Below are 23,254 nucleotides of genomic sequence, written 5' to 3' on the forward strand. Positions count from 1 at the left end.
AGTAGGAGAAATCTTGCATCCAGTTAATTTTGAAAACTTGACTGAATGAAACAAACTGTAGAGAAATATGAAACACCATTCATTTCTGTGTGAATACACATACGTTCTTTTAAGAAAAAGTAAGTAAGTTTGTGTTGACTTTAAAAAAAGGAAAAAACCATTGTCTCGCTTCATGAATGTCAGAATTTCCTTTCTTATACTCTCAGGTGAACCTCATTGGATTAGGATGCCCAAATTCCTGACAGGAATCTGTTCACTCGTTCATTCTCCTCATCAGCTGTTTCCTATATTCTATATTCTAACTCACCTCAAACTTCCAAGAGCTTCCCCCCAAGCCCACTCTTGGCTGATGTTCTTGTTCCTATTTGGGTAAAAATATAGAAGTTTGCCATTCCCACACCCACCAGCCTGACGGCATCTGTGCCCATGTCTGCTGACTTCCTTCCTGTTACTATAGGTGGTGGTTTAAAAATATACCCACAGATTCTGTGACATTCAAAGAATTTTCAAAAAGGGGAGCATAAATTTTCTCCCCTCGACTAGGACTTAACTGACTTCTTTCTAAAGGGCTTCCTTTGTGGCTCAGCTGGTAAAGAATCCACCTGCAATGCGGGAGACCTGGGTTCAGTCCCTGGGTTGGGAAGATCCCCTGGAGAAGGGAACGGCTACCCACTCTAGTATTCTGGCCTGGAGAATTCCATGGACTGTGTAGTCCATGGGGTCACAAAGAGTTGGACATGACTGAACGACTTTCACTTTTCTAACAAATAGAATATGGAGACATTGAGGCTGTATGACTTAGAAGAATAAATTATAAAATCACTGAGGTTTCTGCCTTGGTCACTTGTTCTGGGGGAAAACTGCCATGTTGCAGGGATACTCAAGCAGCCCTGTGGGGAGATCCTTCTGGTGAGGAACTGAGGCTTCCTACCAACAGGAACTTGCCGGTCATGTGAGTAGCTGTCCTGGAAGCCAATCAAACCTTTAGATGACTGCAGCCTTAGCTAGCATTTTAACTACAGCCTCAGAAGAGACTTTGAGCCAGAACCAGTTTGCTTAGGCGCTGCTGAATTCCTGACTATTGGAATTAGTACACAATAATAAATGTGGGTTGTCTTGGTTTGTAGGCCAGTAAATCTGAGGGCAATTTGTTAAGCAGCAATAGATAACTAACATATTGTGGATGAATTGTCCATGCTTCCATTTCAGGCCAACCCAACATTGTGCACTAGGCTCCATCCCTTCTCACTAACTCACAGATGTTCTTCAAGCAAAATGTCCCCTTTCACTTCTGTATCACCAGTGTTTTCCTCTTTAATGGATCATTCCCATCAGCATGCCAACATGTGATAATCTCTCCCATCTAAAAAGCAAACAAACATACACCTCTTGGTCTCACAGCTTCCTTCTAGCTATAGTCCAGTTTCTCTATTCCTCTTTATAGCAAAATTCCTCATAAGAAAGTCTATACTCTGTTTTCTTTCTTTTCATTCTCTACTGAAGTCCCTCAGGTCATTTCTTTCTCCTCCACTGCACTGAAAAAGCTCCTGTCAAAGTCTTCAAAGATCTCAGCACTAAGATCCCACATTCCCACTGTGGTTGGCCGGTCAGTGACACAGATCTCTCCCTCTTCCTGAAAATACTTCCTTCACTTTCTTTTTGAGTTACTCCTCTCCTGGTTCTCCTAGTCTTCTGGTCACTTCTTAGGTTTCTCTGCTAGTTCTTCCTTATCGTCTGACCCCTAGACGTCAGAGTGGTGCAGGGCTCAGTCCTTGGATCAGTTTTCTTCCCAATTATGCTCCCCTCCCCCTCTGGGGACTGCTTGACTCTATTTTGCCTGTGACCTCTAGTTAGTGCACCCTCAGGATTCTAGGAACACCAATGCCTGCTTTAACCACCTGACTGCTCTTTATGGTGTGCCTTCACCAGTACACCCCAAAGTAATTCAATAATTTAAAAAGGAACTTTCCTGGTGGTCCAGCGGTTAAAACTCCATGCTCCCAATGCAGGAATGCAGGGGGGGTGGGTTTGATGCCTGGTCAGGAAACTAAGATCCCACATTCTTTGTGGTGCAGTCAAAAAAAAAAAAAAAAAGAAAATCAGTGAAACCAGTTGTTCTGATATATGAAGACCAAGGTACAAGATGTGAAGTTGTTTATGTTACTCTGCAACTGTCAGTGTTAGATTGATCCCTTAGAACAGGATTCCCGACGGAGAGTGGGAAGAGCTGTCCTGTGCGCTGTGGGGTAGCCAGCAGCACACTGGCCTCTCCCCGCCAGACCTGCACCCACCCCAGCTGTGATGATCGAACCATCTTCGGACACTGCTAAATGTCCTCTCAGGGTCAGAGTCTCTGCCAGTTGAGACACACTGCCTTACACATATGCCACGTGTGGGGACAGGAGGTGTGTAGGTAGACTGAGGGATTTATTCAATATTTACTTAGAGAGGAAAAAGCCAACATAAACAACCTTTCCTGGGCAATAATGATTTAAGGCTTTCTTTCTTTTTTTTTTTTTTTTTTGGCTTGGAATCGTTAAACATTTTTAAGTTTATTTATTTTTAACTGAAGGATAATTGCTTTACAGAATTTCATTGTTTTCTGTCAAACCTCAACTGAATTAAGGCTTTTAATTTCCATGTTTTTGTTGGGGAGGAGGTTCTGCTGCAGACCAGTCAATGGGCAGGTCTTCAAAAAGACTGCTGGAAATGGGGGACTAAGAAAAGATGAAGCTAATAAGGCTTCCAGCTCAGCAATCCCTTACACGCATCTGTATGATTGTACTACAACACTGCCGTGAAATGACTCCTTCCTGTTTCCCTAAGACACTGTGAACAAACTGAGGGTAAGGACCAGCCTCTAGCGTGGTTCCCCTGCCTCGTTGGTGACCAGCAGGTTTTCACTGAAGCTCAGTGTGGGCACCACTCTCTCCCAGGCCCAAAGCCCAGGGTGGGAATCACCTACCCCTTCTTCCCCTAACAGTTCTCTTACTGCATGTGGCCCACACTTGAGACCTGCTTTTGCCTTTCATTTAGCTAGATTCTTTACAAAGACCTTTCATTTTCTGTGTGCTTCCGTTTGAGAATTAGCTCTTCACCTGGCAAGGAGCTAGTAGATTAGCTGAACAAGGGGGGGTCCATAGCCCTCCACTTTCTTTCCTTGTGGCTCAGATGGTAAGGAGTCCACCTGCAATGCAGGAGACCTGGATTCGGTATCTGAGTCAGGAATGTCCCCTGGAGAAGGGGATGGCTACCCATTCCAGTATTCTTGTCTGCAGAATCCCGTGAACAGAGGAACCTGGAGGGCTACAGTCCATGGGGTCGCAGAGAGTCAGACATGACTGACTGACTAAGCACCAACATAGCCCTCCAAGGAACCTGGCTATTAAGTCAGTGATGTTCTACAGGGGGAGACGCTAGCAAATCCATTCACCTCCTATCACCACCTGTGATCCCCTGGTAAATGATAGAGAAGCACAGTTTCTAAACAGTAGGGGTGTGTGTATGTGTGTGTGTGTGTGTGTGTGTGTGTGTGTGTGTGTGTGTGTGTATGGGGGGGGATACTGTCACTGCAAGGGAAGGGGACAGCTGACATGTTCCTCCATACAGTTTAACAGAAAGAACTAGCAAATACTAGAGCTACACAGAGCTGCGGAGAGCAAGCTGTCTAGCCCTTCTGTCTACAGCCCAGGGAGAAGTGACCCTATGAAGGTCAAACAGTTTCAGCAACACAACTCTGCCTGGAATGCTAGCCCCCTGGCTTCTAATTCCACACTGTTTCTACCTCATTGTGCCATCCTGGTTGGCAAACACAGAAACTTAAGAAGATCCCCCCCAACCCCAACCCATCCCAGAATGGACAAGCCCGACTCTGGCACAGCCCGCTCCAACCCCCAACCTTGACTCACAGCACGGAGTCTCCCTGCACCCTTGGACAGTTTCTACTTGCATCCGCATCGATTAAACCTTGATCTCATTTATTATCTCAGGAAATGGTCTCAAGGTCACAGGGCTGGAAATTTAATTATGGTAGCAGTATATTAAGTGGCACATTTAAAGATGCTGAATTGTAGTAATTAATTTTTTGGATAGTGGTCTCGGAGGAATGGGTTTTCTCCACACTGGGTGTTCGGCATCCATCATGGCCATTGAGCTTGGCAGCTGTCTTTTAGCTTTAAACTGCCTCGTTATTCATCTTTTATGACTAGCCTTTAAAAACACTAGGCTCCGATATCCCCTTTTATTGTAATATATGTGTGTGGTGGGAACAGAGCCATACTTCACCTTCGCTATAAAACATGAGCCGAGGGTGCCAGCCACTACCTGAGCTGGCCTCTAAATTGAGACAACAATTACCCTTCGCTGACATCTAGTGTCAAGACATGAGATATAGCCAGCGCGCTGAATCCATTGGCCTGGAAAACTTATGCTTCCTCAGTGATAAAGCCCGTCTTGCCCACGAAGCTCCAGCCCCAGCTGTAAGACAGAAGTAGAGGGATGAACTTGGCCCTGGCTGTTGACTTTGCTGGGGCGCTAGGTTATCAAATGGGATGCCCGTCTGCCAAGGCCTGAAAGAGCTTGTAATGTTTAATGAAGGGACAGTCATTAAATGTGTTTGGTTCAAATATTAGGCTCGATGAGCCTGGGTGGTACTTAATAGAGAGGTGGGAAAATATGAATTAAATTAGAGAGATTCATTAAAGAAATTGGCCTGGAGCCCAAGAATGATGGGTTGTCAGGCAGAGCTGCCAGGAGCTAGGAGCTCATCCAGGGAGAAAAATTCAAACTAGTTGAGGCTTTAAATCCAGAATAACACTGTAAAACATATTTAAATACCAGTCAGCCTGTGCTTAAGGGATATCCATAAAATAAAATCTTTTATAGAATAAAGGTATGGATAGAATGCTTATGGATAGAATTTTTTTTCCCTCTAGGAAATCTTCCCTGGTGGTTCAGCAGTAAAGAACCTGCCTGCCAATGCAGAGACACAGGTTTGATCCCTGGATCGGGAACATCCTCTGGAGAAGGGAATGGCAACCCACTCCAGTGTTCTTGCCTGGGAAATCCCATGGACAGAGAAGCCTGGCAGGTTAAAGTCCATGGGGTCGCAAAAGAGTGAGAGACAGCTTAGCAACTGAGCATACACTAGAGAAAATCTGTGATCTTTGCCTCTGGCAGTAGAAAAATGCAGTACTTGTAAACTTTCAAAGCAGAGACCCTAGTTTCCCCCTACTCTGAATAGGGTCTGTCCTCTTCTCTATTCCAGGGTTTTTCAATCTGGCACTGCTGATATTTTGGACTAGGTTACTCTTTGTGGAGTGTTGAGGGGCTGTCCTCTGGCAGTAGAAAAATGCAGTACTTGTACACTTTCAAACCAGAGACCCTAGTTTCCCCCTACTCTGAATAGGGTCTGTCCTCTTCTCTATTCCAGGGTTTTTCAATCTGGCACTGCTGTTATTTTGGACTGGGTTACTCTTTGGGGAGTGTTGAGGGGTGGTCCTGTGCAGTGTAGGATATTTTATAGTATCTCTGGCCTCTACCCACTTGCTGCCAGAGGTCTTCCTCCCCTTAACTGTGACAGTTAGAAATGTCCTCAGACATTGCCACATCTGTGTTGCCCTTGTAGCTAGCCTGATGTTGATGTTGACCATGACTTGTTTTCAGGCTTGTATGTTGGACCTTGGTCTGGTGGACTCTAACTCAGCTTTGACTGTAGTCCTAGGTCTTTACCAGCAGTGTTGTTTGATCTCCTGACCTTATTTTGATTAACATTAATCCTATAACCAAGTCCCAATATCACTTAAGTATCTCTTCCTCAGTCAGTCAATCAACATATGTTTCCTGCCGGGGATTCCATAGGAAATAAGACAAGGAGAAGCACTGCCATTACGAGATTTACATTCTAGTGGTGAGAGATAGCCAGTAAGTGCATTAATAAATAAGCTATATTCAGATGATGATAAGTGCAATGAAGAAAATTAACCAGGTAATTGGATAGAGTATAGAGGGGAGACGGGCTACTCTAGCTACGGTCAGTGAAGACCTCTCTGAGGAAGCAAAGACAGCTAAGATGTGAGCAATAAGAAGTAGGTGGCTCTGAATACAGTGTTATTTCCACTACTACAGACTGTATTTTAAGAAGGTATGTAATAAGATTATAGCATACACAGAGTAAATTACATAAATCTTAAGTGAACATTACAATTAATTCTCTCTCTCTCTCTCACACACACACATACACACACACCACCACCACCACCCAGATCAAGATACAAAACCTTTCCATTGTTGCAGGATTTTTCCTGCCCCTTCCCTGTCATTTCATACCTACAAAGAAAACTATGCTCTGTTTGATCACCATCAATTCATTTGGCCAACAGTCTACATTATATTTTATTTCATTTTGCTGGGAAAGGCAGTCAGGTCTTCTATGCCAACAACCTTTCATGAATTCTTGTAAGCCTCCAGTTACTTATAAAATGGAAGGAGGCCACTATCACTTTCTGTAGGAAACTTTAGAAACCAGTTGTAATGAAACCCACATCATCAAGCTCCCAGCAGGTGAATTTGTCCCTGACTGGTTCTGTGACATCCAAAAGGGAAGAAAGACACATAAGGAAGCAGCATCTCTGTGTTTTCATCCCTACCCCCTTCCTTCTTGTTTGCTGAACAAACATTCCTGCCAGAGAGGACAGCAGGAAAACCCTGGGCTCTGTCAGCCCCCCATTAATCAATGAACCATAACAAATCACAGGATAAAGCATATGACACATCAATTACACTAAGAACTGAGGGCATCTACGGGAACAGGCAATCAGGCACAGACCTCCGGGGTTATCTCTACCCAGTCCCTGAGGCCTGGATGCTCTGCTATTTCTTGGTCCAGCAATGGGGTGATGGCTCAGTGGTGAGCAGGTGGCATAGTGTAAGAAATGCTTCGTGGGGGCAGTGGTCCGAGCAGGGAGTCTAAGGTCCCAATGGGCTGAGCCAGGTATGTTTCTTCAAGCCTGTTATGGGTGACAGCTTTTCCCAGAACTTAATGATGATGAAAATAAATGATCCAGTAATTGGAAACGTGCTTCTACCTCTGCCTTGGACTAACTAGGAACGTGGGCAATCGAGTTGACCCCTTGGTGTGTGCATTTCTTTTGCTACATGTACTATACCACCTCATGAAAGCATTGCCTTCGGAAGTCAGGAAAGGGATCAAGAAAGGTATAATTTTTTAACCAATTTATTTATTGGCTCTGCTGGGTCTTCATTGCTGTGTGAGGGCTTTCTCTAGTTGCAGAGAGTAGGGGCTACTCTCTAATTGTGGTGTGTAGGCCTCTCGTTGTGGAGCACAAGTCTAGGACGCATGGGCTTTGTTGCTCCACGGCATGTGGGATCTTCCCATACCAGGGCTCAAACCCACGTCCCCTGCATTGCAAGGCAGATTATTAACCACTGGATGACCAGGGAAGCCCAAGAAAAGTTTAATTTGAATGGGTGGTTATATTTGCACATGAGTTGGCATTTACTCATCATCCATTCAGTAACATTATGTGTGTCTACTGTGTGTCAGTGTTTCATTTTCCTCAAGGAGCCCACAGTGGAGACAGCAGGTTGAGTTGAAAGTGGGAAAACCACACGGAGGCATACAAGAGAAGCAACCAGCTATCATTATAGTCCACCAAGCTGTGTGTTTCCCAAAGAGGAGACTGGCGAGAGAAAGGACATAAATAGGAAGAGTAACGGAACATGATGGGAATAAGTAAAAGATTGGCCAAATTCAGAACAGAGCATGGGAACTGTTTCCATCAGAACCACACACAGGACCAAATGCTCCCTCAGAGTGACATACCCATTAATGAGCCAATCCAAACTCTCTGGTCCCCCGAGTCCATGCTGTTTCTTATAAATAGGTGGTGGCCTACCAAGTTAGAGTGCTTGGTTACAGACAACAAAGACTAATTTGGGCTGATAAATGAGAAAAGGAGTTTATTCAAAAGATGTTGCCAGGGAGAAAAATCACCCAGTGGATACTAAAATCATAAGGTAAGTTTTTGAAGAGCAGGATGTTCATAATAGGTAAAGCACAGATTACTTACTACAAAGTGTTAGTCGCTCAGTCGTGTCCAACTCATTGTGACCCCGTGGACAATACATATAGCCGATCAGGCTCCTCTGTCCATGGAATTCTCCAGGCAAGAATACTGGAGTGGGTAGCCATCCTCTTCTCCAGGAGATCTCCCTGACCCAAGGATTGAACACGAGTCTCCTACATTGCAGGCAGATTATTTACCATCTGAGCCACCAGGAAAGCTACTTACTACAAAGATTACTTGCAAAAGGGAAAAGCCATATATTGACATGGAAATGATCTGGCAGTGAGCGCATCCTGACCAAATAATCAAATCTGGTATCATCAACAATGGCGAAGGTCCTATCAGTAGGTGGTACCTACACACCTACGAAGTATGCTTGCCAAAATGTAAACCTGAATCTACTCAAGACTCTGGCCCTAATTTCAGATTTATGGGAAACAAAAAAAGAGGGATAAATTAAATACCACAAATAGTAAGCTATTAAACTAATCAAGAATGTAGGAGAGCATCTAAGACAACTGTTTTACCCCTCAAAAAGTCAATGCCATGAATAATTTTTTAAAATTAATTTACTTTGACTGCAGCGGGTCCCACTTGTGGCACACAGGATGCTTAATCCTTGCTGCTGTCTGCAGGATCTTCATCTGTGGCATGTGAACTCCCAGCTGAGACAGGTGGGAGCCAGTCCCCTGACCAGGGATGGAACCCTGCATTGGGAGCACAGAGTCTTAGCCACTGGACTACAAGGGAAGTCCCCTTAAGAAAGAATTTAAGTTGTTACAGAATAAGAGAAACTAAAGAGAGATAACCACCAGTTACAACATTGAATTTAGATTGGATCCTGTTTTAGGGAAGAAAAAAAAGATTATAAAAGCCATTTTCAGACTGAAGGAATTTAATATAGTCTGTGTTCTAGGTAGTATTATGAAGTTAATATAAATTTTCTTATGTTTGACAACAGTATTATGGCTTTGTAGAAGATTATACTTGTGAGATATACTCTTTAGATGCACTGAAGTATTTAGGAGTAAAATGTTGGGTTGATGACTTTCAAATGAATGACTTTCAAGTGGTATAGCAAAAAATGAGGATGAAATGACAAACACACACAGAGAAAGATAAAGCAAATATAGAAAAAAAAAAAGCTGGGTAAATTTAATATACACATTCATCAGACAGGGGTGGGGAGGGATGCTGGATAATTAAAAGAGCTGGGGAAAGGGCTGGAGGGCCAACAAGAGGCTAAGTTCCCCAGAGCAAGGCCTAAATCACCCAGGGCACTGGCCAGGTGAGAAGTTGCCATCGCCACTGCTGCCTTCCTGACCAGCAGAAGACACTGCCTCTCTGCCCCCACAGCTTCTTCTGCACCATGGCATTACCCTAGACACCACGTGGGTAAACCCCTCATTGCCTTTGCTGTACCTGAAAGGTAGGCATTTGTGCCACCCACCCCACCTGCAAAAATGGAAATGCTGCACACAAGTGTTTCTCAAATAGCTCAGGTGAATCAGTCTCCCACTGGTGCATCTGATTGGTGGAGCCTAGTTCTCAGGCATGTATCTTGGCTGCATGGGAAACTGGGAATTGCTATAGTGACACTCCTCCTGGTGACACTGGCAGAACAGCAGGCAGCCTTCATTCTGATAGGTGTTGGCTACACACAACAACCATATATTTAAAGTCACCATGGGTTCAGGCTCTGTCCTATTACTTAGCCTGATGACTGCAGGATACTTTCAGATAAGAATAATTTTAATTTTTTAAAAAATCTCTGCCAGTTTCATATATAGCACTTCTTTAATGTTGAGTTCTGGGTAATGTTGTTGTTGTTGTTTAGTCACTAAATCATGTCTGACTCTTTGCAACTCCATGGGCTGTAGCCCGCCAGACTCCTCTGTCCATGGGATTTCACAGATAAGCATACTGGAGTGGGTTGCCATTCCGTTCTCCATGCGATATTCCCCCTCCAGGGATTAAACCTGCGTCACCTGCATGGCAGGCAGATTCTTTACCACTTAGCCACCTGGGAAGCCCAATTCTGGGTATTGTCATTTATTTACTGATCAACTCTGACATTTATTTAGTTGGGCATATTGCCTTGTTTGAATATAAGTTACTCTCTTAGTTGTTTTCTGTTTAAACACCAAGAGGTCTTCAGGCATGGATTGTCCATAAATTAAAATGTATTATTATTATTGTTCACGATGATTCAAAACTACTTTCTCTTTCATCAGAATGCATAATTTAGACATTGCATAGGAGAAATTTCTAAACGCCTGGGTGTTTTATCCACTGAAAATCTCAGAGGATGATAGCAAAGCTTTCCTGGCAGTTGGTGATAGATTCAAATGCGATTGAATTCATACTACCATGACCTAATATTAATATCCATTAACACATTTTATATTGATAAATTCAGAAGGGAATTCACCGTGTTCTCTCAGGGACTGCTGAGAAGAAAGTTCCACCCTTTCATTTGTCATCATTATGGGGAAGAGCTCTGGTCCACAACTTATCATTTGTTTATGGCAGTTAGTACAGCGAAGGCGGCAAATGTGATGGCCCTGTAAGGCATCTGGTCCTCTCTCTTGTTACTGTCTTGGGGGTTGGCAATGGGATATATCCAGGTTCTCATGCCACACACATGGGTGGCATCCCTGATACCTTCCTCGCCCTCACTGGCCCCAACCCCCAGTCCATGCCTAGTCCTATTGATTTTAACTCTCAAATCCACCCACTTCTGTTTCTCGTAATGTCAGTCCTTTCCTGAGTTAACCACTAGTTTCCCTGTATCACAATCACCCCTAAACTGGCCTCCCTACTCTGCTCTTCCTCTGTATCTTGAGAGATGTTTTAAAGGCCAGTCAGGTTCTGATGATCTTGTCTCTGCACCCACTGTGTTGTAAGCCTTTTGCAGTGGTTTCGAATTGCATTTGGAGTACAACCCCAAATCCTTAACTCTGGCCTATCTGGCTTTGTATGCCTCTCCCCACATCATCAGCTTCCAGCCTCATCTGGCAGTCTTTCTCCCTTGGTCACTGGGCTTCAGCTATACCCACCTTGATTCAGTATTTTTTAGTGCTCCAAGTTTCTTCTCCCTTCCAAATCTTTACATGTGGTAAATGTTGCTTTGTACCGATTCCTTTCCCACCTGTACCCCTTCCTGTGTAAATGCCCCCCATAAAACCAAATCGTTCTACATTCTCATAACCCTTTTCCTTTTCCACGTCCTACACAGCGTGAAATTATATATACATTGGTGCAATTATTTGATGACTTATATTAACTAACCTGGGCTTCCCTGGTGGCTCAGAGGGTGAAGAATCTTCCTGCAGTACAGGAGACCTGGATTCTATCCCTGGATCAGGAAGATCCCCTGGAGAAGGAATTGGCAACCCACTCCAGTATTGTTGCCTGGAGAATCTCAATGGACAGAGGAGCCTGGAGGGCTGCGGTCCATGGGGTCGCAAAGAGTCAGATATGACTGAGTGACTTCACTTTCATTAACTAAACTGACAGCACCTTGAAGGCAGGGAGAAGGCATCAGCCCTTTTGCATCTTCAACAGACATCCAAAGCCTAGGCATAGAAGGTCCTAGGTACGTATTACTTGAATAAAAATTTTTTTGAACAAATGAATGAATATAAGTGATCATAGAGAAATGTGGCCCATAGAGAAATCAGAGAAGGGTGAGAAGTTCCAGAAAACATTTAAATGGTGCCACAAACATTCTCTTTGAATGAGGATTTAGAAACAAGGTCGTGAATGCTAGCTGATCTCTTTTCTTCTGCCCAGTTGAGAGACTGGGATGGTCAATTCAGATATAAACCATTCCAGAGATTTGAAAGGAAAGGTATGCTTGAGGAGTGAGAAAAACTGATTTGCAGAGCTTGATGAGATCTCAACCCAGACTTAGATTTCCATGATTGAAATTCCCTATAGCCACCTCCCCTGAGCTGCACTCAACTTTCCTAAATGAGATTTTATGGGAACTGATTGTGATTAGATAAATGGGCGACTCCACTAATGTATAATACAATTTTCAATTACCGCATATGTACAATAATTTACATTTCTTGTTTGATGGTGTGATATTTATGTGACATATTCTGGATGAGACCCGGCTGCTGTTTACATAATGATCTTAATTTTCTCTTAGAGAAGATCTGATTTTCCATTTTCTTTTTGTGCTGCGAGGTATTGTCATTCCAAGATAAACACAGTATATTATAGGATATGCAGGTGAGAAACATCAATAAAGTAATACTCTAGATGGGTTTTAATAATTCTTATTTATGCCACTGGAGTAGGTAATAGAATGGTTCACCTTTCATAAAACGTTGGAATAAAAATGTCCCCAAAATTATAGTAAATTTTGTGATCACTCCTGTGGCAAAGTGCCACTGAATAGCAAGAATGAATGTTTCATTGAATATATTTGACCATTAATAACATAATATTCATCACCAGAACACTGCTTTGAAGTTGGAACAATATCAAAGTGTCTTTTTTCTGACCTTTAAGACTTAAGTCTGCATGAAACAAATGCTTTTGTGCATTTAATCCCAAATATTAGTCCTCCCCTCCTAGCTAGAGATGGTTGATGAACAAAGGGAGAAAATAACTCCAAGTCAAATGCCTTCCAGATAGAAATCTCTTTTTAACATAGAAAAGGGGAGGGAAGGAGAGCACAAAGGAAAGAGGTGAAATGAACCCGACTTCGGGTTCGGGACCCAGACAGCCATCAAGACACAGTGCTGATGGTCTTGAACCCAGGGAGGGCCCATCTGGGATAAGAAGAGGTCAGGGAGCCACTGCAGCCCTCCATCCTGCTTCAACTGCAGCACATCTCCTTCATCCACATTGTAGACTGGTGCTCCCAGTACAAGTTCGTTCAAAAGGAGAAAGAGCTATTGCTAAAATTTCACAACAGCACAGGAAACTACTTAATGCACTGTGGTGATCTGACTGGGAAAGAAGTCAAAAAGGGAGAGGGTGTATCTATCCGTGTGGCTGACTCATTTTGCTATACAGTAGGAACTAACACAACATTGTAAAACAGCTATACTCCAATAAAAATTAATTTAAAGTCAAAAATAACATTTCATTGTGAAAAGAGCACTGTTCTCAGAGTCAGCTCCCTGAGCGCCATGTCCTCATTTGTAAAATGAAGAGTTTGTATTTAATGATCTCTAGCCTTCTCTGGTTCCACAATATGTACTGTTTTAAATTCCAGGCCAAAACACTACTGTAGATGTGGCTATTACTTGGTATAACAATCTAATTAAGCCACGTTATCAAATAGCATGCTTGCCTCCCTTTTAACATAACAAGGGAAGTAAAACATCCAGGCGGGTAACCAGCGATATATCAAGTGCGCTGTTCTCAAATATAAAATGCTCACTTGAACATGGGTCACTGGAAAATGCTCAGATAACCCTCACGGATTCTAGAGTACAGGGTGAAACACTGTACATTTTTTAAGGTTTGTCTGCATTTGGATGAGCCCAATATTAGATTAAGGTGAAAATCAACCTATGATTTTACTGTAATTAAGAAAGCTTTAAAATTTTGAATAGTGTTCTTTTTGTCATAACTTATTGTAGCAGTAAGCAATTTATTGTTTCTCCTTTCTGCAAATAAAAATTCATCAGCTAAGTAAATAATAGTGAAATCATAAAATCAAGTACTATGCCGCCATTAAAATGATATGAATGAATGTTTGTTGGCTGGCATGAAAAAATGTCCAAATATATCAAATGAAAAATCAAATAACAAAGCAGCATATCTAATATTTCATCATTTGAAAAAAATCACCAGTACACATGTACATACAGAAAACATTTGAAGAACACCATAGCTATTCTCTAAATAGCAGGATTATAACTGATCATTATTTTCTTCTTTATTACTTTTTAGTATTCTGAAATTTTTAGGGAGAGTTTACACTAATATTGAAATCAGAAAAAGGGCAGTTTTGGAGACAAAAACCTCACTGATTTCTTGATCCTGTATATTGTTCAAAAGATGTGTACATGAAAGCGCCTTAAGAATAGTGAACAATTAAAAATTTGCAGGCTTTCTCTATAAAGGGCTAGTCATCAAATATTTTAGGCTTGTGCACCATATATTGATTTTGCCACCATTTAGCTTTGCCATTATAGCATAAAACAAGCACAGATGACAAGTGAATGAATATAATAATGCTTGACTGTGACCCAATAAAACATTTCAAAAACAGAAGTCATACCACTGTCTTACACCACCCACAAACATTAACTAAAACTCAGTTCAAGACGTGAGAGTAAGGCCTGGAAGCATAAAACTCAGACAGGAAAACATAAGTTGTATGCTCTTTGACGTTGCTCTTCACAGTGTCTTTTTGGATCTGTCTCCTCAGGCAAGGGAAACAAATGCAAAAATAAAGAAATAGGACTACATTAAACTAAAAAGTTATTGCCTGGCAACAAAACGAGAAGACAACCTACCAAACTGGAGAAGATATTTGCAAATTATATATGATAGTAGGGTAACATTCAAAATACACAAAGAACTCACTTCACATAACTAAACAATTTTTTTAAAAAGACAATTGAAAAATGTGCAGAGGAGATGAATAAACATTTTCCAAAGAAGACATACAGATGGCCAACAGGCACATGAAAAGATGTTCAACATCACTCTTCATTAGGGAAATGAAGTCAAAACTACAATGAGATGACATACCTGTCAGAATGACCATTATCCAAAGTCAAGAAATGAGAAGTGTTGACGAGGATGTGGAGGAAAGAAAACCCTTGTGCACTGTTGGTGGGAATGTAAATTGGTGCAGCCTCTATGGAAAAGAATATGGAGATTCTTTAAAAAAAAAATTAAGGATACAACTACCATTTGATCCACCATTTCTACTTCTGAGTATTTATCTGAAGAATACAGAAACACTAATTCAAAAAAACATGTGCAGCCCCATATTTATTGCAGCATTATCTACAATAGCCAAAATATGGCCGAATGCCCATATGCACACACACATACACACACACATGGGCTTCCCAGGTGGTTCAGTGGTAAAGAATCCACCTGCCAAGCAGGAGACAGGAGTTGGATCCCTGGGTCAGGAAGATCCCCTGGAGGGGGGCATGGCAACCCATTCCAGTATTCTTGCCTGGGAAATTCCAAGGACAGAAGAGCCTGGCAGGCTACAGTCCATAGGGTCACAGAAAAATTGGACACCACTTAGTGACTAAATAACAACAATACATACAGACAAAATGGAATATTTGGAATATTACTCAGCCAGAAAAAAATGCCATTTGGGACAGCAAGAATGGGCCTTGAGGTGCTTATGCCAAGTGAAATTGGTCAAATGGGAAAAGATGAGTACTGTATGATTTCACTCATATATAGAATATTCAAAAAAATAAATGAAGAAATAAAAACAAGCACACAGATAAAGAGGACAGATTGGTGGTTACCAAAGGGGAAGGGGAGGTAATGGGAGGGTGAAATGAGTGAATTGGGACATTTGTATGGTGATTGATGGGAACTAGACCTTTGGTGGTAACCACTTTGTAGTGTATACAGAAGTTAAATTATCAAGCACCCCAATGTTCATCGCAGCACTGTTTATAATAGCCAGGACATGGAAGCAACCCAGATGCCCATCAACAGATGAATGGATAAGGAAGCTGTGGTACATATACACCATGGAATATTACTCAGCCGTTAAAAAGAATTCATTTGAATCAGTTCTAATGAGATGGATGAAACTGGAGCCCATTATACAGAGTGAAGTAAGCCAGAAAGATAAAGAACATTACAGTATACTAACACATATATACGGAATTTAGATAGATGGTGGCGATAACCCTATATGCAAAACAGAAAAAGAGACACAGAAGTACAGAACAGACTTTTGAACTCTGTGGGAGAACGTGAGGGTGGGATGTTTTGAAAGAACAGCATGTATACTATCTATGGTGAAACGGACCACCAGCCCAGGTGGGATACATGAGTCAGGTGCTCGGGCCTGGTGCACTGGGAGGACCCTGAGGAGTCGGGTGGGGAGGGAGGTGGGAGGGGGGATCGGGATGGGGAATACGTGTAACTATATGGCTGATTCATGTCAATGTATGACAAAACCCACTGAAATGTTGTAAAGTGATTGGCCTCCAACTAATAAAATAATATTTAAAAAAAAAAAAAAAATTATCAAGCTGTATACATGAAACTTAATGTTACAAACCAATCTTTGTTGCTGTTGTTTAGTCACTCAGTTGTGTCCAATTCCCGTGACCCCATGAACAGCAGCTCACCAGGCTTCCCTGTCCTTCACTATCACCTGTAGTTTGCTCAAACTCGTGTCCATCGAGTTGGTGAGGCCATCCAACCTTCTCAACCTTCTCATCCTCTGTCACCCTCTTCTCCTCTCCTGCCCTCAATCTTTCCCAGCATCAGAGTCTTTCCCAATGAGTCAGCTCTTTGCATCAGGTGGCCAAAGTATTGGAGCTTCAACTTTAGCATCAGTCCTTCCAATGAATAGTCAGGGTTGATTTCATTTAGGATTAACCGGTTTGATCTCTTTGCTGTCCAAGGGACTCTCAAGAGTCTTTTCCAGCACCACAATTTAAAAAAACAAAACAAACAAACAACAAAAAAAAAACAGTCACAGCTTGTCAATCCCTGGTGTGACAGGAAAAAAACCTGGACTTTGAGGAGCAATGAGATGAGAGTTAGAATCCTTGGTCAACTACATAGAGATGTATACCACTGCAGACTTGGTTTCCTTGTGAGAAAAATGAAGAGAGTAACACTTCCTTTGAAGACTTGAATGAAAAAGTGCATCTCAAAAAACAGTGGTTGTGGTGGTTGTTTAGTTGCTAAGTCGTGTCCGACTATTGCAACCCCATGGACTGTAGCCCGCCAGGCTCCTCTGTCCATGGATTTTCCAGGCAAGAATACTGGAGTGGGTTGCCATTTCCTTCTCCAGGGGATCATCCTGACCCAGGAATCGAACCTGGGTCTCCCACGTTGCAGGCAGATTCTTTACCCACTGAGCTATGAGGGAAGCCCCACAAAACAGTACATACCTTAAATGATTATTTCCTGCTACCTTTATTTCAGTCCTAAAGGAAATCAGACCTGAATATTCATTGGAAGGACTGATGCTGAAGCTGAAACTCCAATAATTTGGCTACCTGATGCAAAGAGTTGACTCACTAGAAAAGACCCTGATGCTGGGAAAGATTGAAGGTGGGAGGAGAAGGGGATGACAAAGGATGAGATGGTTGGGTGGCATCACTAACTCAATGGACATGAGTTTGAGTAAACTCCGGGAGTTAGTGACGGACAGGGAGGCCTGGCGTGCTGCAGTCCATGGGGTGGCAAAGAGTCGGACACAACTGAGCGACTGAACTGAACTGAACCTTTATTTCTAGAGCATAAGTGGATAAAAAGGTGTTAAAAAAGATTTAAAAGCAAACTAATTCTATCACCAACATTTTCCATAACAAAACTGGTTTACAGCTTAAAGAGAATTTGTAGGGCAGGCTAGGAAATAGGATGAAAAGAGGCAGATTGACCCAATGGGTTATTTCCTTTTCGCTGCTCCACAGATGTTGATAACTATAGAAAATTTGAAAGCACACAATGTGTTTAAGTTAAACACAATTTATCTGATAAAATTCATATTGAATGTATTATAAGACAAAAAGTCATTCAGAACTGGCAACATGGAGCACTGGCCTCAAATACGTTTGTGTAGGATAGTATTTTTCCTTTATTTTTTATTGAAGTATAGTTGGTTTACAGTATACTATACTTCAATAAAAAATAAAGGAAAAATACTATCCTACACAAGTGTATTATATATATATACACACACACACATTCTTTTCTATGTTCTTTTCCATTAAGGTTTATCATAGGGTATTGAATATAATTCCCTGTGCAATACAGTAGGAGTTTGTCTTTTATCCACCCTATATATAATAGTTTGCATCTGCTAGTCCCAAACTCCCAGTCCATCCCTTCCCCATTCCTCTTTCCTCTTGGCAACCACGTCCCTTCTCTGTGTCTGGGAGTCTGTTTCTGTGTTGTAGATAAGTTCATTGTGTCTTATTAAGATTCCACATATATGCAATATCATATGGTATTTGTCTTTCTCTTTCTGACTTACTTCAATTAGTATGATAATCTTTAGTTCTAACCATGTTGCTGTAAGTGGCATTATTTTAATGTTTTGTGGCTGAATTCTATTCCATTCTATACCTCATCTTTATCCATTCATATGTCAATGGGCATTTACATTGTTTTCATGTCTTGACTATTGTAAATAGTGCTGCTATGAACATAGGAGGGGCATGTATCTTTTCGAATTAAGAGTTTTCTCTGGATGTATACCCAGGAGTGGGATTGCTACATCATATGACAATTCTATTTTTAGTTTTTTGAGGAACATCCATACTTTTCTCCATAGTGATTATACCAACTTACATTCCCACCAACAGTGTGGGAGGGTTCCCTCTTCTCCATACCCTCTATAGCACTTTTTATTTGCAGACTTTTCGATGATGGCCATTCTGACTGGTGTGAGGTGATATCTAACTGTAGTTTTGATTTGCATTTCTCTAATAATTAGCAACGATGAGCATCTTTTCATGTGCCTGTTGGTCCTCTGTATGTCTTCTTCGGAGAAATGTCTCTTTAGGTCTTCTGCCCATTTTTTGATTGGGTTGTTTGAGTTTTTTTGTTATTGTTGAGTTGTATGAGCTGTTTGTATATTTTGAAAATTAAGCACTTGTCAGTTGTATCATTTGCAAATATTAGGATAGTATATTGACCCATTTTCTGGAAACAGGCCACATGGGTTGATTCACAAACTCCCTTGACTCAAAACATGTGATGGGCTTCCTTGTGTATTCATGTTAACACCTTAGATTTCTCTCTTCTTTCCTTGCTGCTTATAATGATGTCTGTGGTCCTATACCTCATACCAAATAATAGAAAGTGAGATCAAAATATGCCAATCTCTCTTTTATTTACCTTCCAAAGAAATTGTTTTCATTTGTAGGTTCAAAACACATTAATCACCCAGTGTACTTCATTAGTTTCTATCTCCATGTCTAGGAAACATATCTTCTAATAATTAGTTTGACTACTCAGGGTTTCTGCTGACTGAAGATAGCTGATTAGCTTCAAAACGATTTTTTTAAAAAGACCCTACTCATCCTGAGTGTACTTTACATTCTTATGACCCCACTGTGCCAGTATTATGTTTCATGAAAGCCAGAGAAGAATATAGAACAGAAATCTCTCTTAAGAACATTGATTCTGTTCCCAGCCAGGTATTCATGACTAGCAATTTCCTCCAGAAAAATCTTTAAAGAAAAATCTTTAAATCTTGAAAAATATGTTGACATTGATACCAAAACACATATTGCCATACAATGTAACACAACATTAACGGCTGGTTAGTGATTTGAAAGGGAAGCCTGCTATGAAAGAGAAGGTGCTTCTTTAATCACTAATCTCAACACTGAGTGTGGAAAAGGAATAATTTCTACAACATTTGCCTAAGACAGAGAGAAGGAATTAGAGGTAGTGACTAATACACATACAGGTGTCTGGGACAGCTCTTATGTTTGGTATTAAATATATTTCTTTTTAGTATTTATTCATTTATTTGGCTGTGCCGGGTCTTAGTTGAGGCACTTGGATCTTCTGTCTTTAGCTGAGGCATGTGGGATCTAGTTCCTTGACCAGGGATCAACCCTAGGCCCCTGCATTGGGAGCACAGATTCTAAGTCAGTGACCACCAGGAAAGTCCCAAATGTATTTTTTAAGTATAATATTTATATCCAAAATGTAGTGCTTTGTGCCTTTTCCATTTATTTTCATGTAAATAAAGTCTGTAGTAGGCAGATAGCCTTCTTCAAATGAGGAATGGTTGTAGCATCCTGAAGGTTTGTGCACTGCACATGAATGCCCAGACCTGGAAGGATAGCACTGGAATCCAGCACAAACTCAGCAACCTGCCCACTTATCAAGAAGGGATTGTGTGGGCTGGCTTCAACAGTGGGTCCTTGGGCCAGTTCAGATGATCCCAGATAGAGACTGAAAACCTAAGTTTCTCTGGAAGATCAAAACTCAGGATGAGAAGAGTCAAAGATGGAAAGTGGGACTGCACTGAAAGGCAATACCATATAGTAAGAAATTATCAGCAATAGTCGTATGACAAATATTTATTTGGGGAAACAGATGACCTCTAGAAATCTATATTCTAGAGTGACATCTAAGGTAATGACATCTAAGTTTCAGAGGGAGGATGGATATAATTGTGAGTAATTCATGTTAGCGGGAAGTAATGCTGGGGGAGGAGGGTCAGGCAAAGAAGAAGGGTCCAGAAAGGCTTGCTACAGTTAAAAAAAAAAAAAAAAAAAAAAAAAAGGCCTTCTGCTAGGGCTTAGAGAGTTCACCAGCTGGATAAAGAGAAAATGGGATTTCATGGAGAAGGACCAGCATAAGCAAAATTAGGAAGCATGAAACTTGCCAGATTTGGGGAAGAGCAACTCGTTTTATGTATCTGGAATATAGAGACTGACCAGAGATAAGGTTGAAAAACTGGAGAAGAGAGAAGGGTTGTTGTGTAAGGTCTCTATAGGTCACCAAGGAGTTTAAATGTATTCCGGGAGGTAGTTAGGTTGACTAAATCTCACTTGGGGTTTTAAAAGCTAACTTCACGCTTGTAGAGGCATGAACTGGACTCCATTGCAGGCTTTAAGGGAATTGGAAAAGACAGAGAAAAAGCTTTTTAAAAAATAAATAAATAGATGGTACCAAATACTACACGTTTTTTACACATATCAATTCATTTAATCCTTATAACAACCTCTCTATTTTACAGATGAGGAAGCTGAGGCCCAGAGAGGTTAAGTAACCTGTCCAACGTCTCACAGCAAGTAAGTGGTCGAGGTAGGATAATAGGCCAAGCAGTCTGGCTGCAGTCTTTGTGCTCAGAGCTATTCTGTTGCATTTCCTGTGTTGGTCCCTGGGCCCAGTATGCAGCTCATGGTAAGTGCTCAGTCAAGGTTGGCACAGACCTAACCTCCCAATGCTCTCTCACCTCTCAATAACTGGGCTGCATCTTTAGTATCATCCTGTCATCTCTCTCCCTTGTCACACCTACTGGAGGTCAGCGAGGAGAACAACTAGCACCCATTTTTCATTTTTTCTCTTTAGTGGGTATTCACCTTCCATTTACAGTCTGTGAAATGGTGTCAACAAGGCAGGTCGTGGGCCTTCAGTGAAGCAATTTAAATATACATATTTTTATATTTTTAACTAGTTTTTGGTCAGTAATTTTTTTAAAAATTTTGTGAGCTATCTTTTGAAAGAAACCCTCCCAACTACTGTAGAACACTTTTGACATGAGTCTGTAAAATTGATTGAGACAGTTTGCCAAAGCCACCAGTCTTAATTAATGACTTACCATAACCTCCAGTTTTATTAGGTCTATATTTCTAGTATATTGGTACATATATTAATGACTGACTCGTGAATAAACTGACAGTTTTAAAATGATGTGAGATAACTTGTTTTCTTATGAGGAATTCACTTGTGCCTTGAACTTAGAGTAAAATGATTATTAGTTCAGTGAATTATGACTCCAATGTTCTTATGATCACCTTAGCAATAGAAAAACTGTCTGGATTATATTTCTCTATGAAACTCTGCTTTGGAAGAGTCTTTCTGGTTAATCGTATGCTCTAGGAAGTAAGACTATTGCCATCATAGTCATAAACTTTTCAAGCAGAAAAATATTCACTGGGAGTGTGGTGGTTTCCTATATTAGTAATACCCAAACCTCCACAGTATTTTCCAATATCCTAAAGAACGTGTTAAAATATAAATACATATTTATAGTAAACAAAAATTTTACTAAGCAAAATTAATTTGAATTCTATTTAACGTTTAATAAAATGCTTAAGGAACATTTTATAGCACTAGTGGTAAAGAATCCACCTGCCAATGCATAAGACACAAGAGATGCAAGTTCAATGCCTGGGTTGAGAAGATCCCCTGGAGTGGGAAATGGCAACCCACTCCAGTATTCTTGCCTGGAAAATTCCGTGGGCAGAGGAGCCTGGTGGGCTATAGTCCATAGGGCCACAAGCAAAGAATATGGTTTAATATTTTTATAGTGAGATAGGATATTAATAAAATAAGCAATGTGAATTTCATAACAACAACAAAAAGTAGTTCAATTGACTACTCTCTAAACAGTTTGCTTCATTCCTTCAAAGAAGACACCACAGTTTTTTAATGTCCATATTACACAGTCAAAGTCTGGCTGAGATATGATGGCAGAAGCAAAAACTGCTGAGTTACCTTATTTTCCAGTCCTTTTTCCCCAAATTCACAGTCTTTTTGGAAAGGTGAACTTTGAAATTAATGTGACGGTTCAAAGTGACAGTGAAAATAATGCACAGAGCTGAAATTTTTAATTTGAAGTTAACACAGAGAGCTTGAACCAGACCTCCAGTTAGTCAGTTAAATTTGTGAGGATTACACTGTGTCTGAGGGTTTCTCCCAGAGGCCTAGCATAATTCAAGGCTCTTTCCCAGGGTGCTGACAAAGGACAGCTGATCTTTTTTCCCCGTTGGAGTGACGCCACCTTGTGGCAATAGCATAAACACAGTTTACAAGTCCCTCAACCTAGCCACTTCCCAATGAGATGCTTGACAAGTTTTTCTTTTTGAGATTATGTGCATTGTTTAAAATTTTGTACATGAGAGACTATGCTAATATTTTATACTTCATGATTTCAAATTAGTATATTTCAAAATAACATAAAATGTGAAAGAGTTGTGTTTTTCTATTCAGAGTGATTAAGAGAAGGTACTTTGAAGCTAGTTACCCTGGACTGCAATCCCAGCTCTGCTACCTACTCTCTGAAAAATTTTGGACAAATTACTCAACCCTGCCCAGCCTCAGTTTTCTCATCTGTGTATCTGTTTCTGTTTTGTAAATAAGTTCATTTGTGTCATATTTTAGATTCCACATATAAGTGATATTGTGCTATTTGTCTTTCTCTTTTTGATTTACTTAGTATGATAATCTCTAGATCCTTCTGTGCTGCTGCAAATGGCATTATTTTATACTTTTTT

This window comes from Muntiacus reevesi, chromosome 7 (genome assembly GCF_963930625.1).
Source record: "Muntiacus reevesi chromosome 7, mMunRee1.1, whole genome shotgun sequence".
NCBI lineage: Eukaryota > Metazoa > Chordata > Mammalia > Artiodactyla > Cervidae > Muntiacus > Muntiacus reevesi.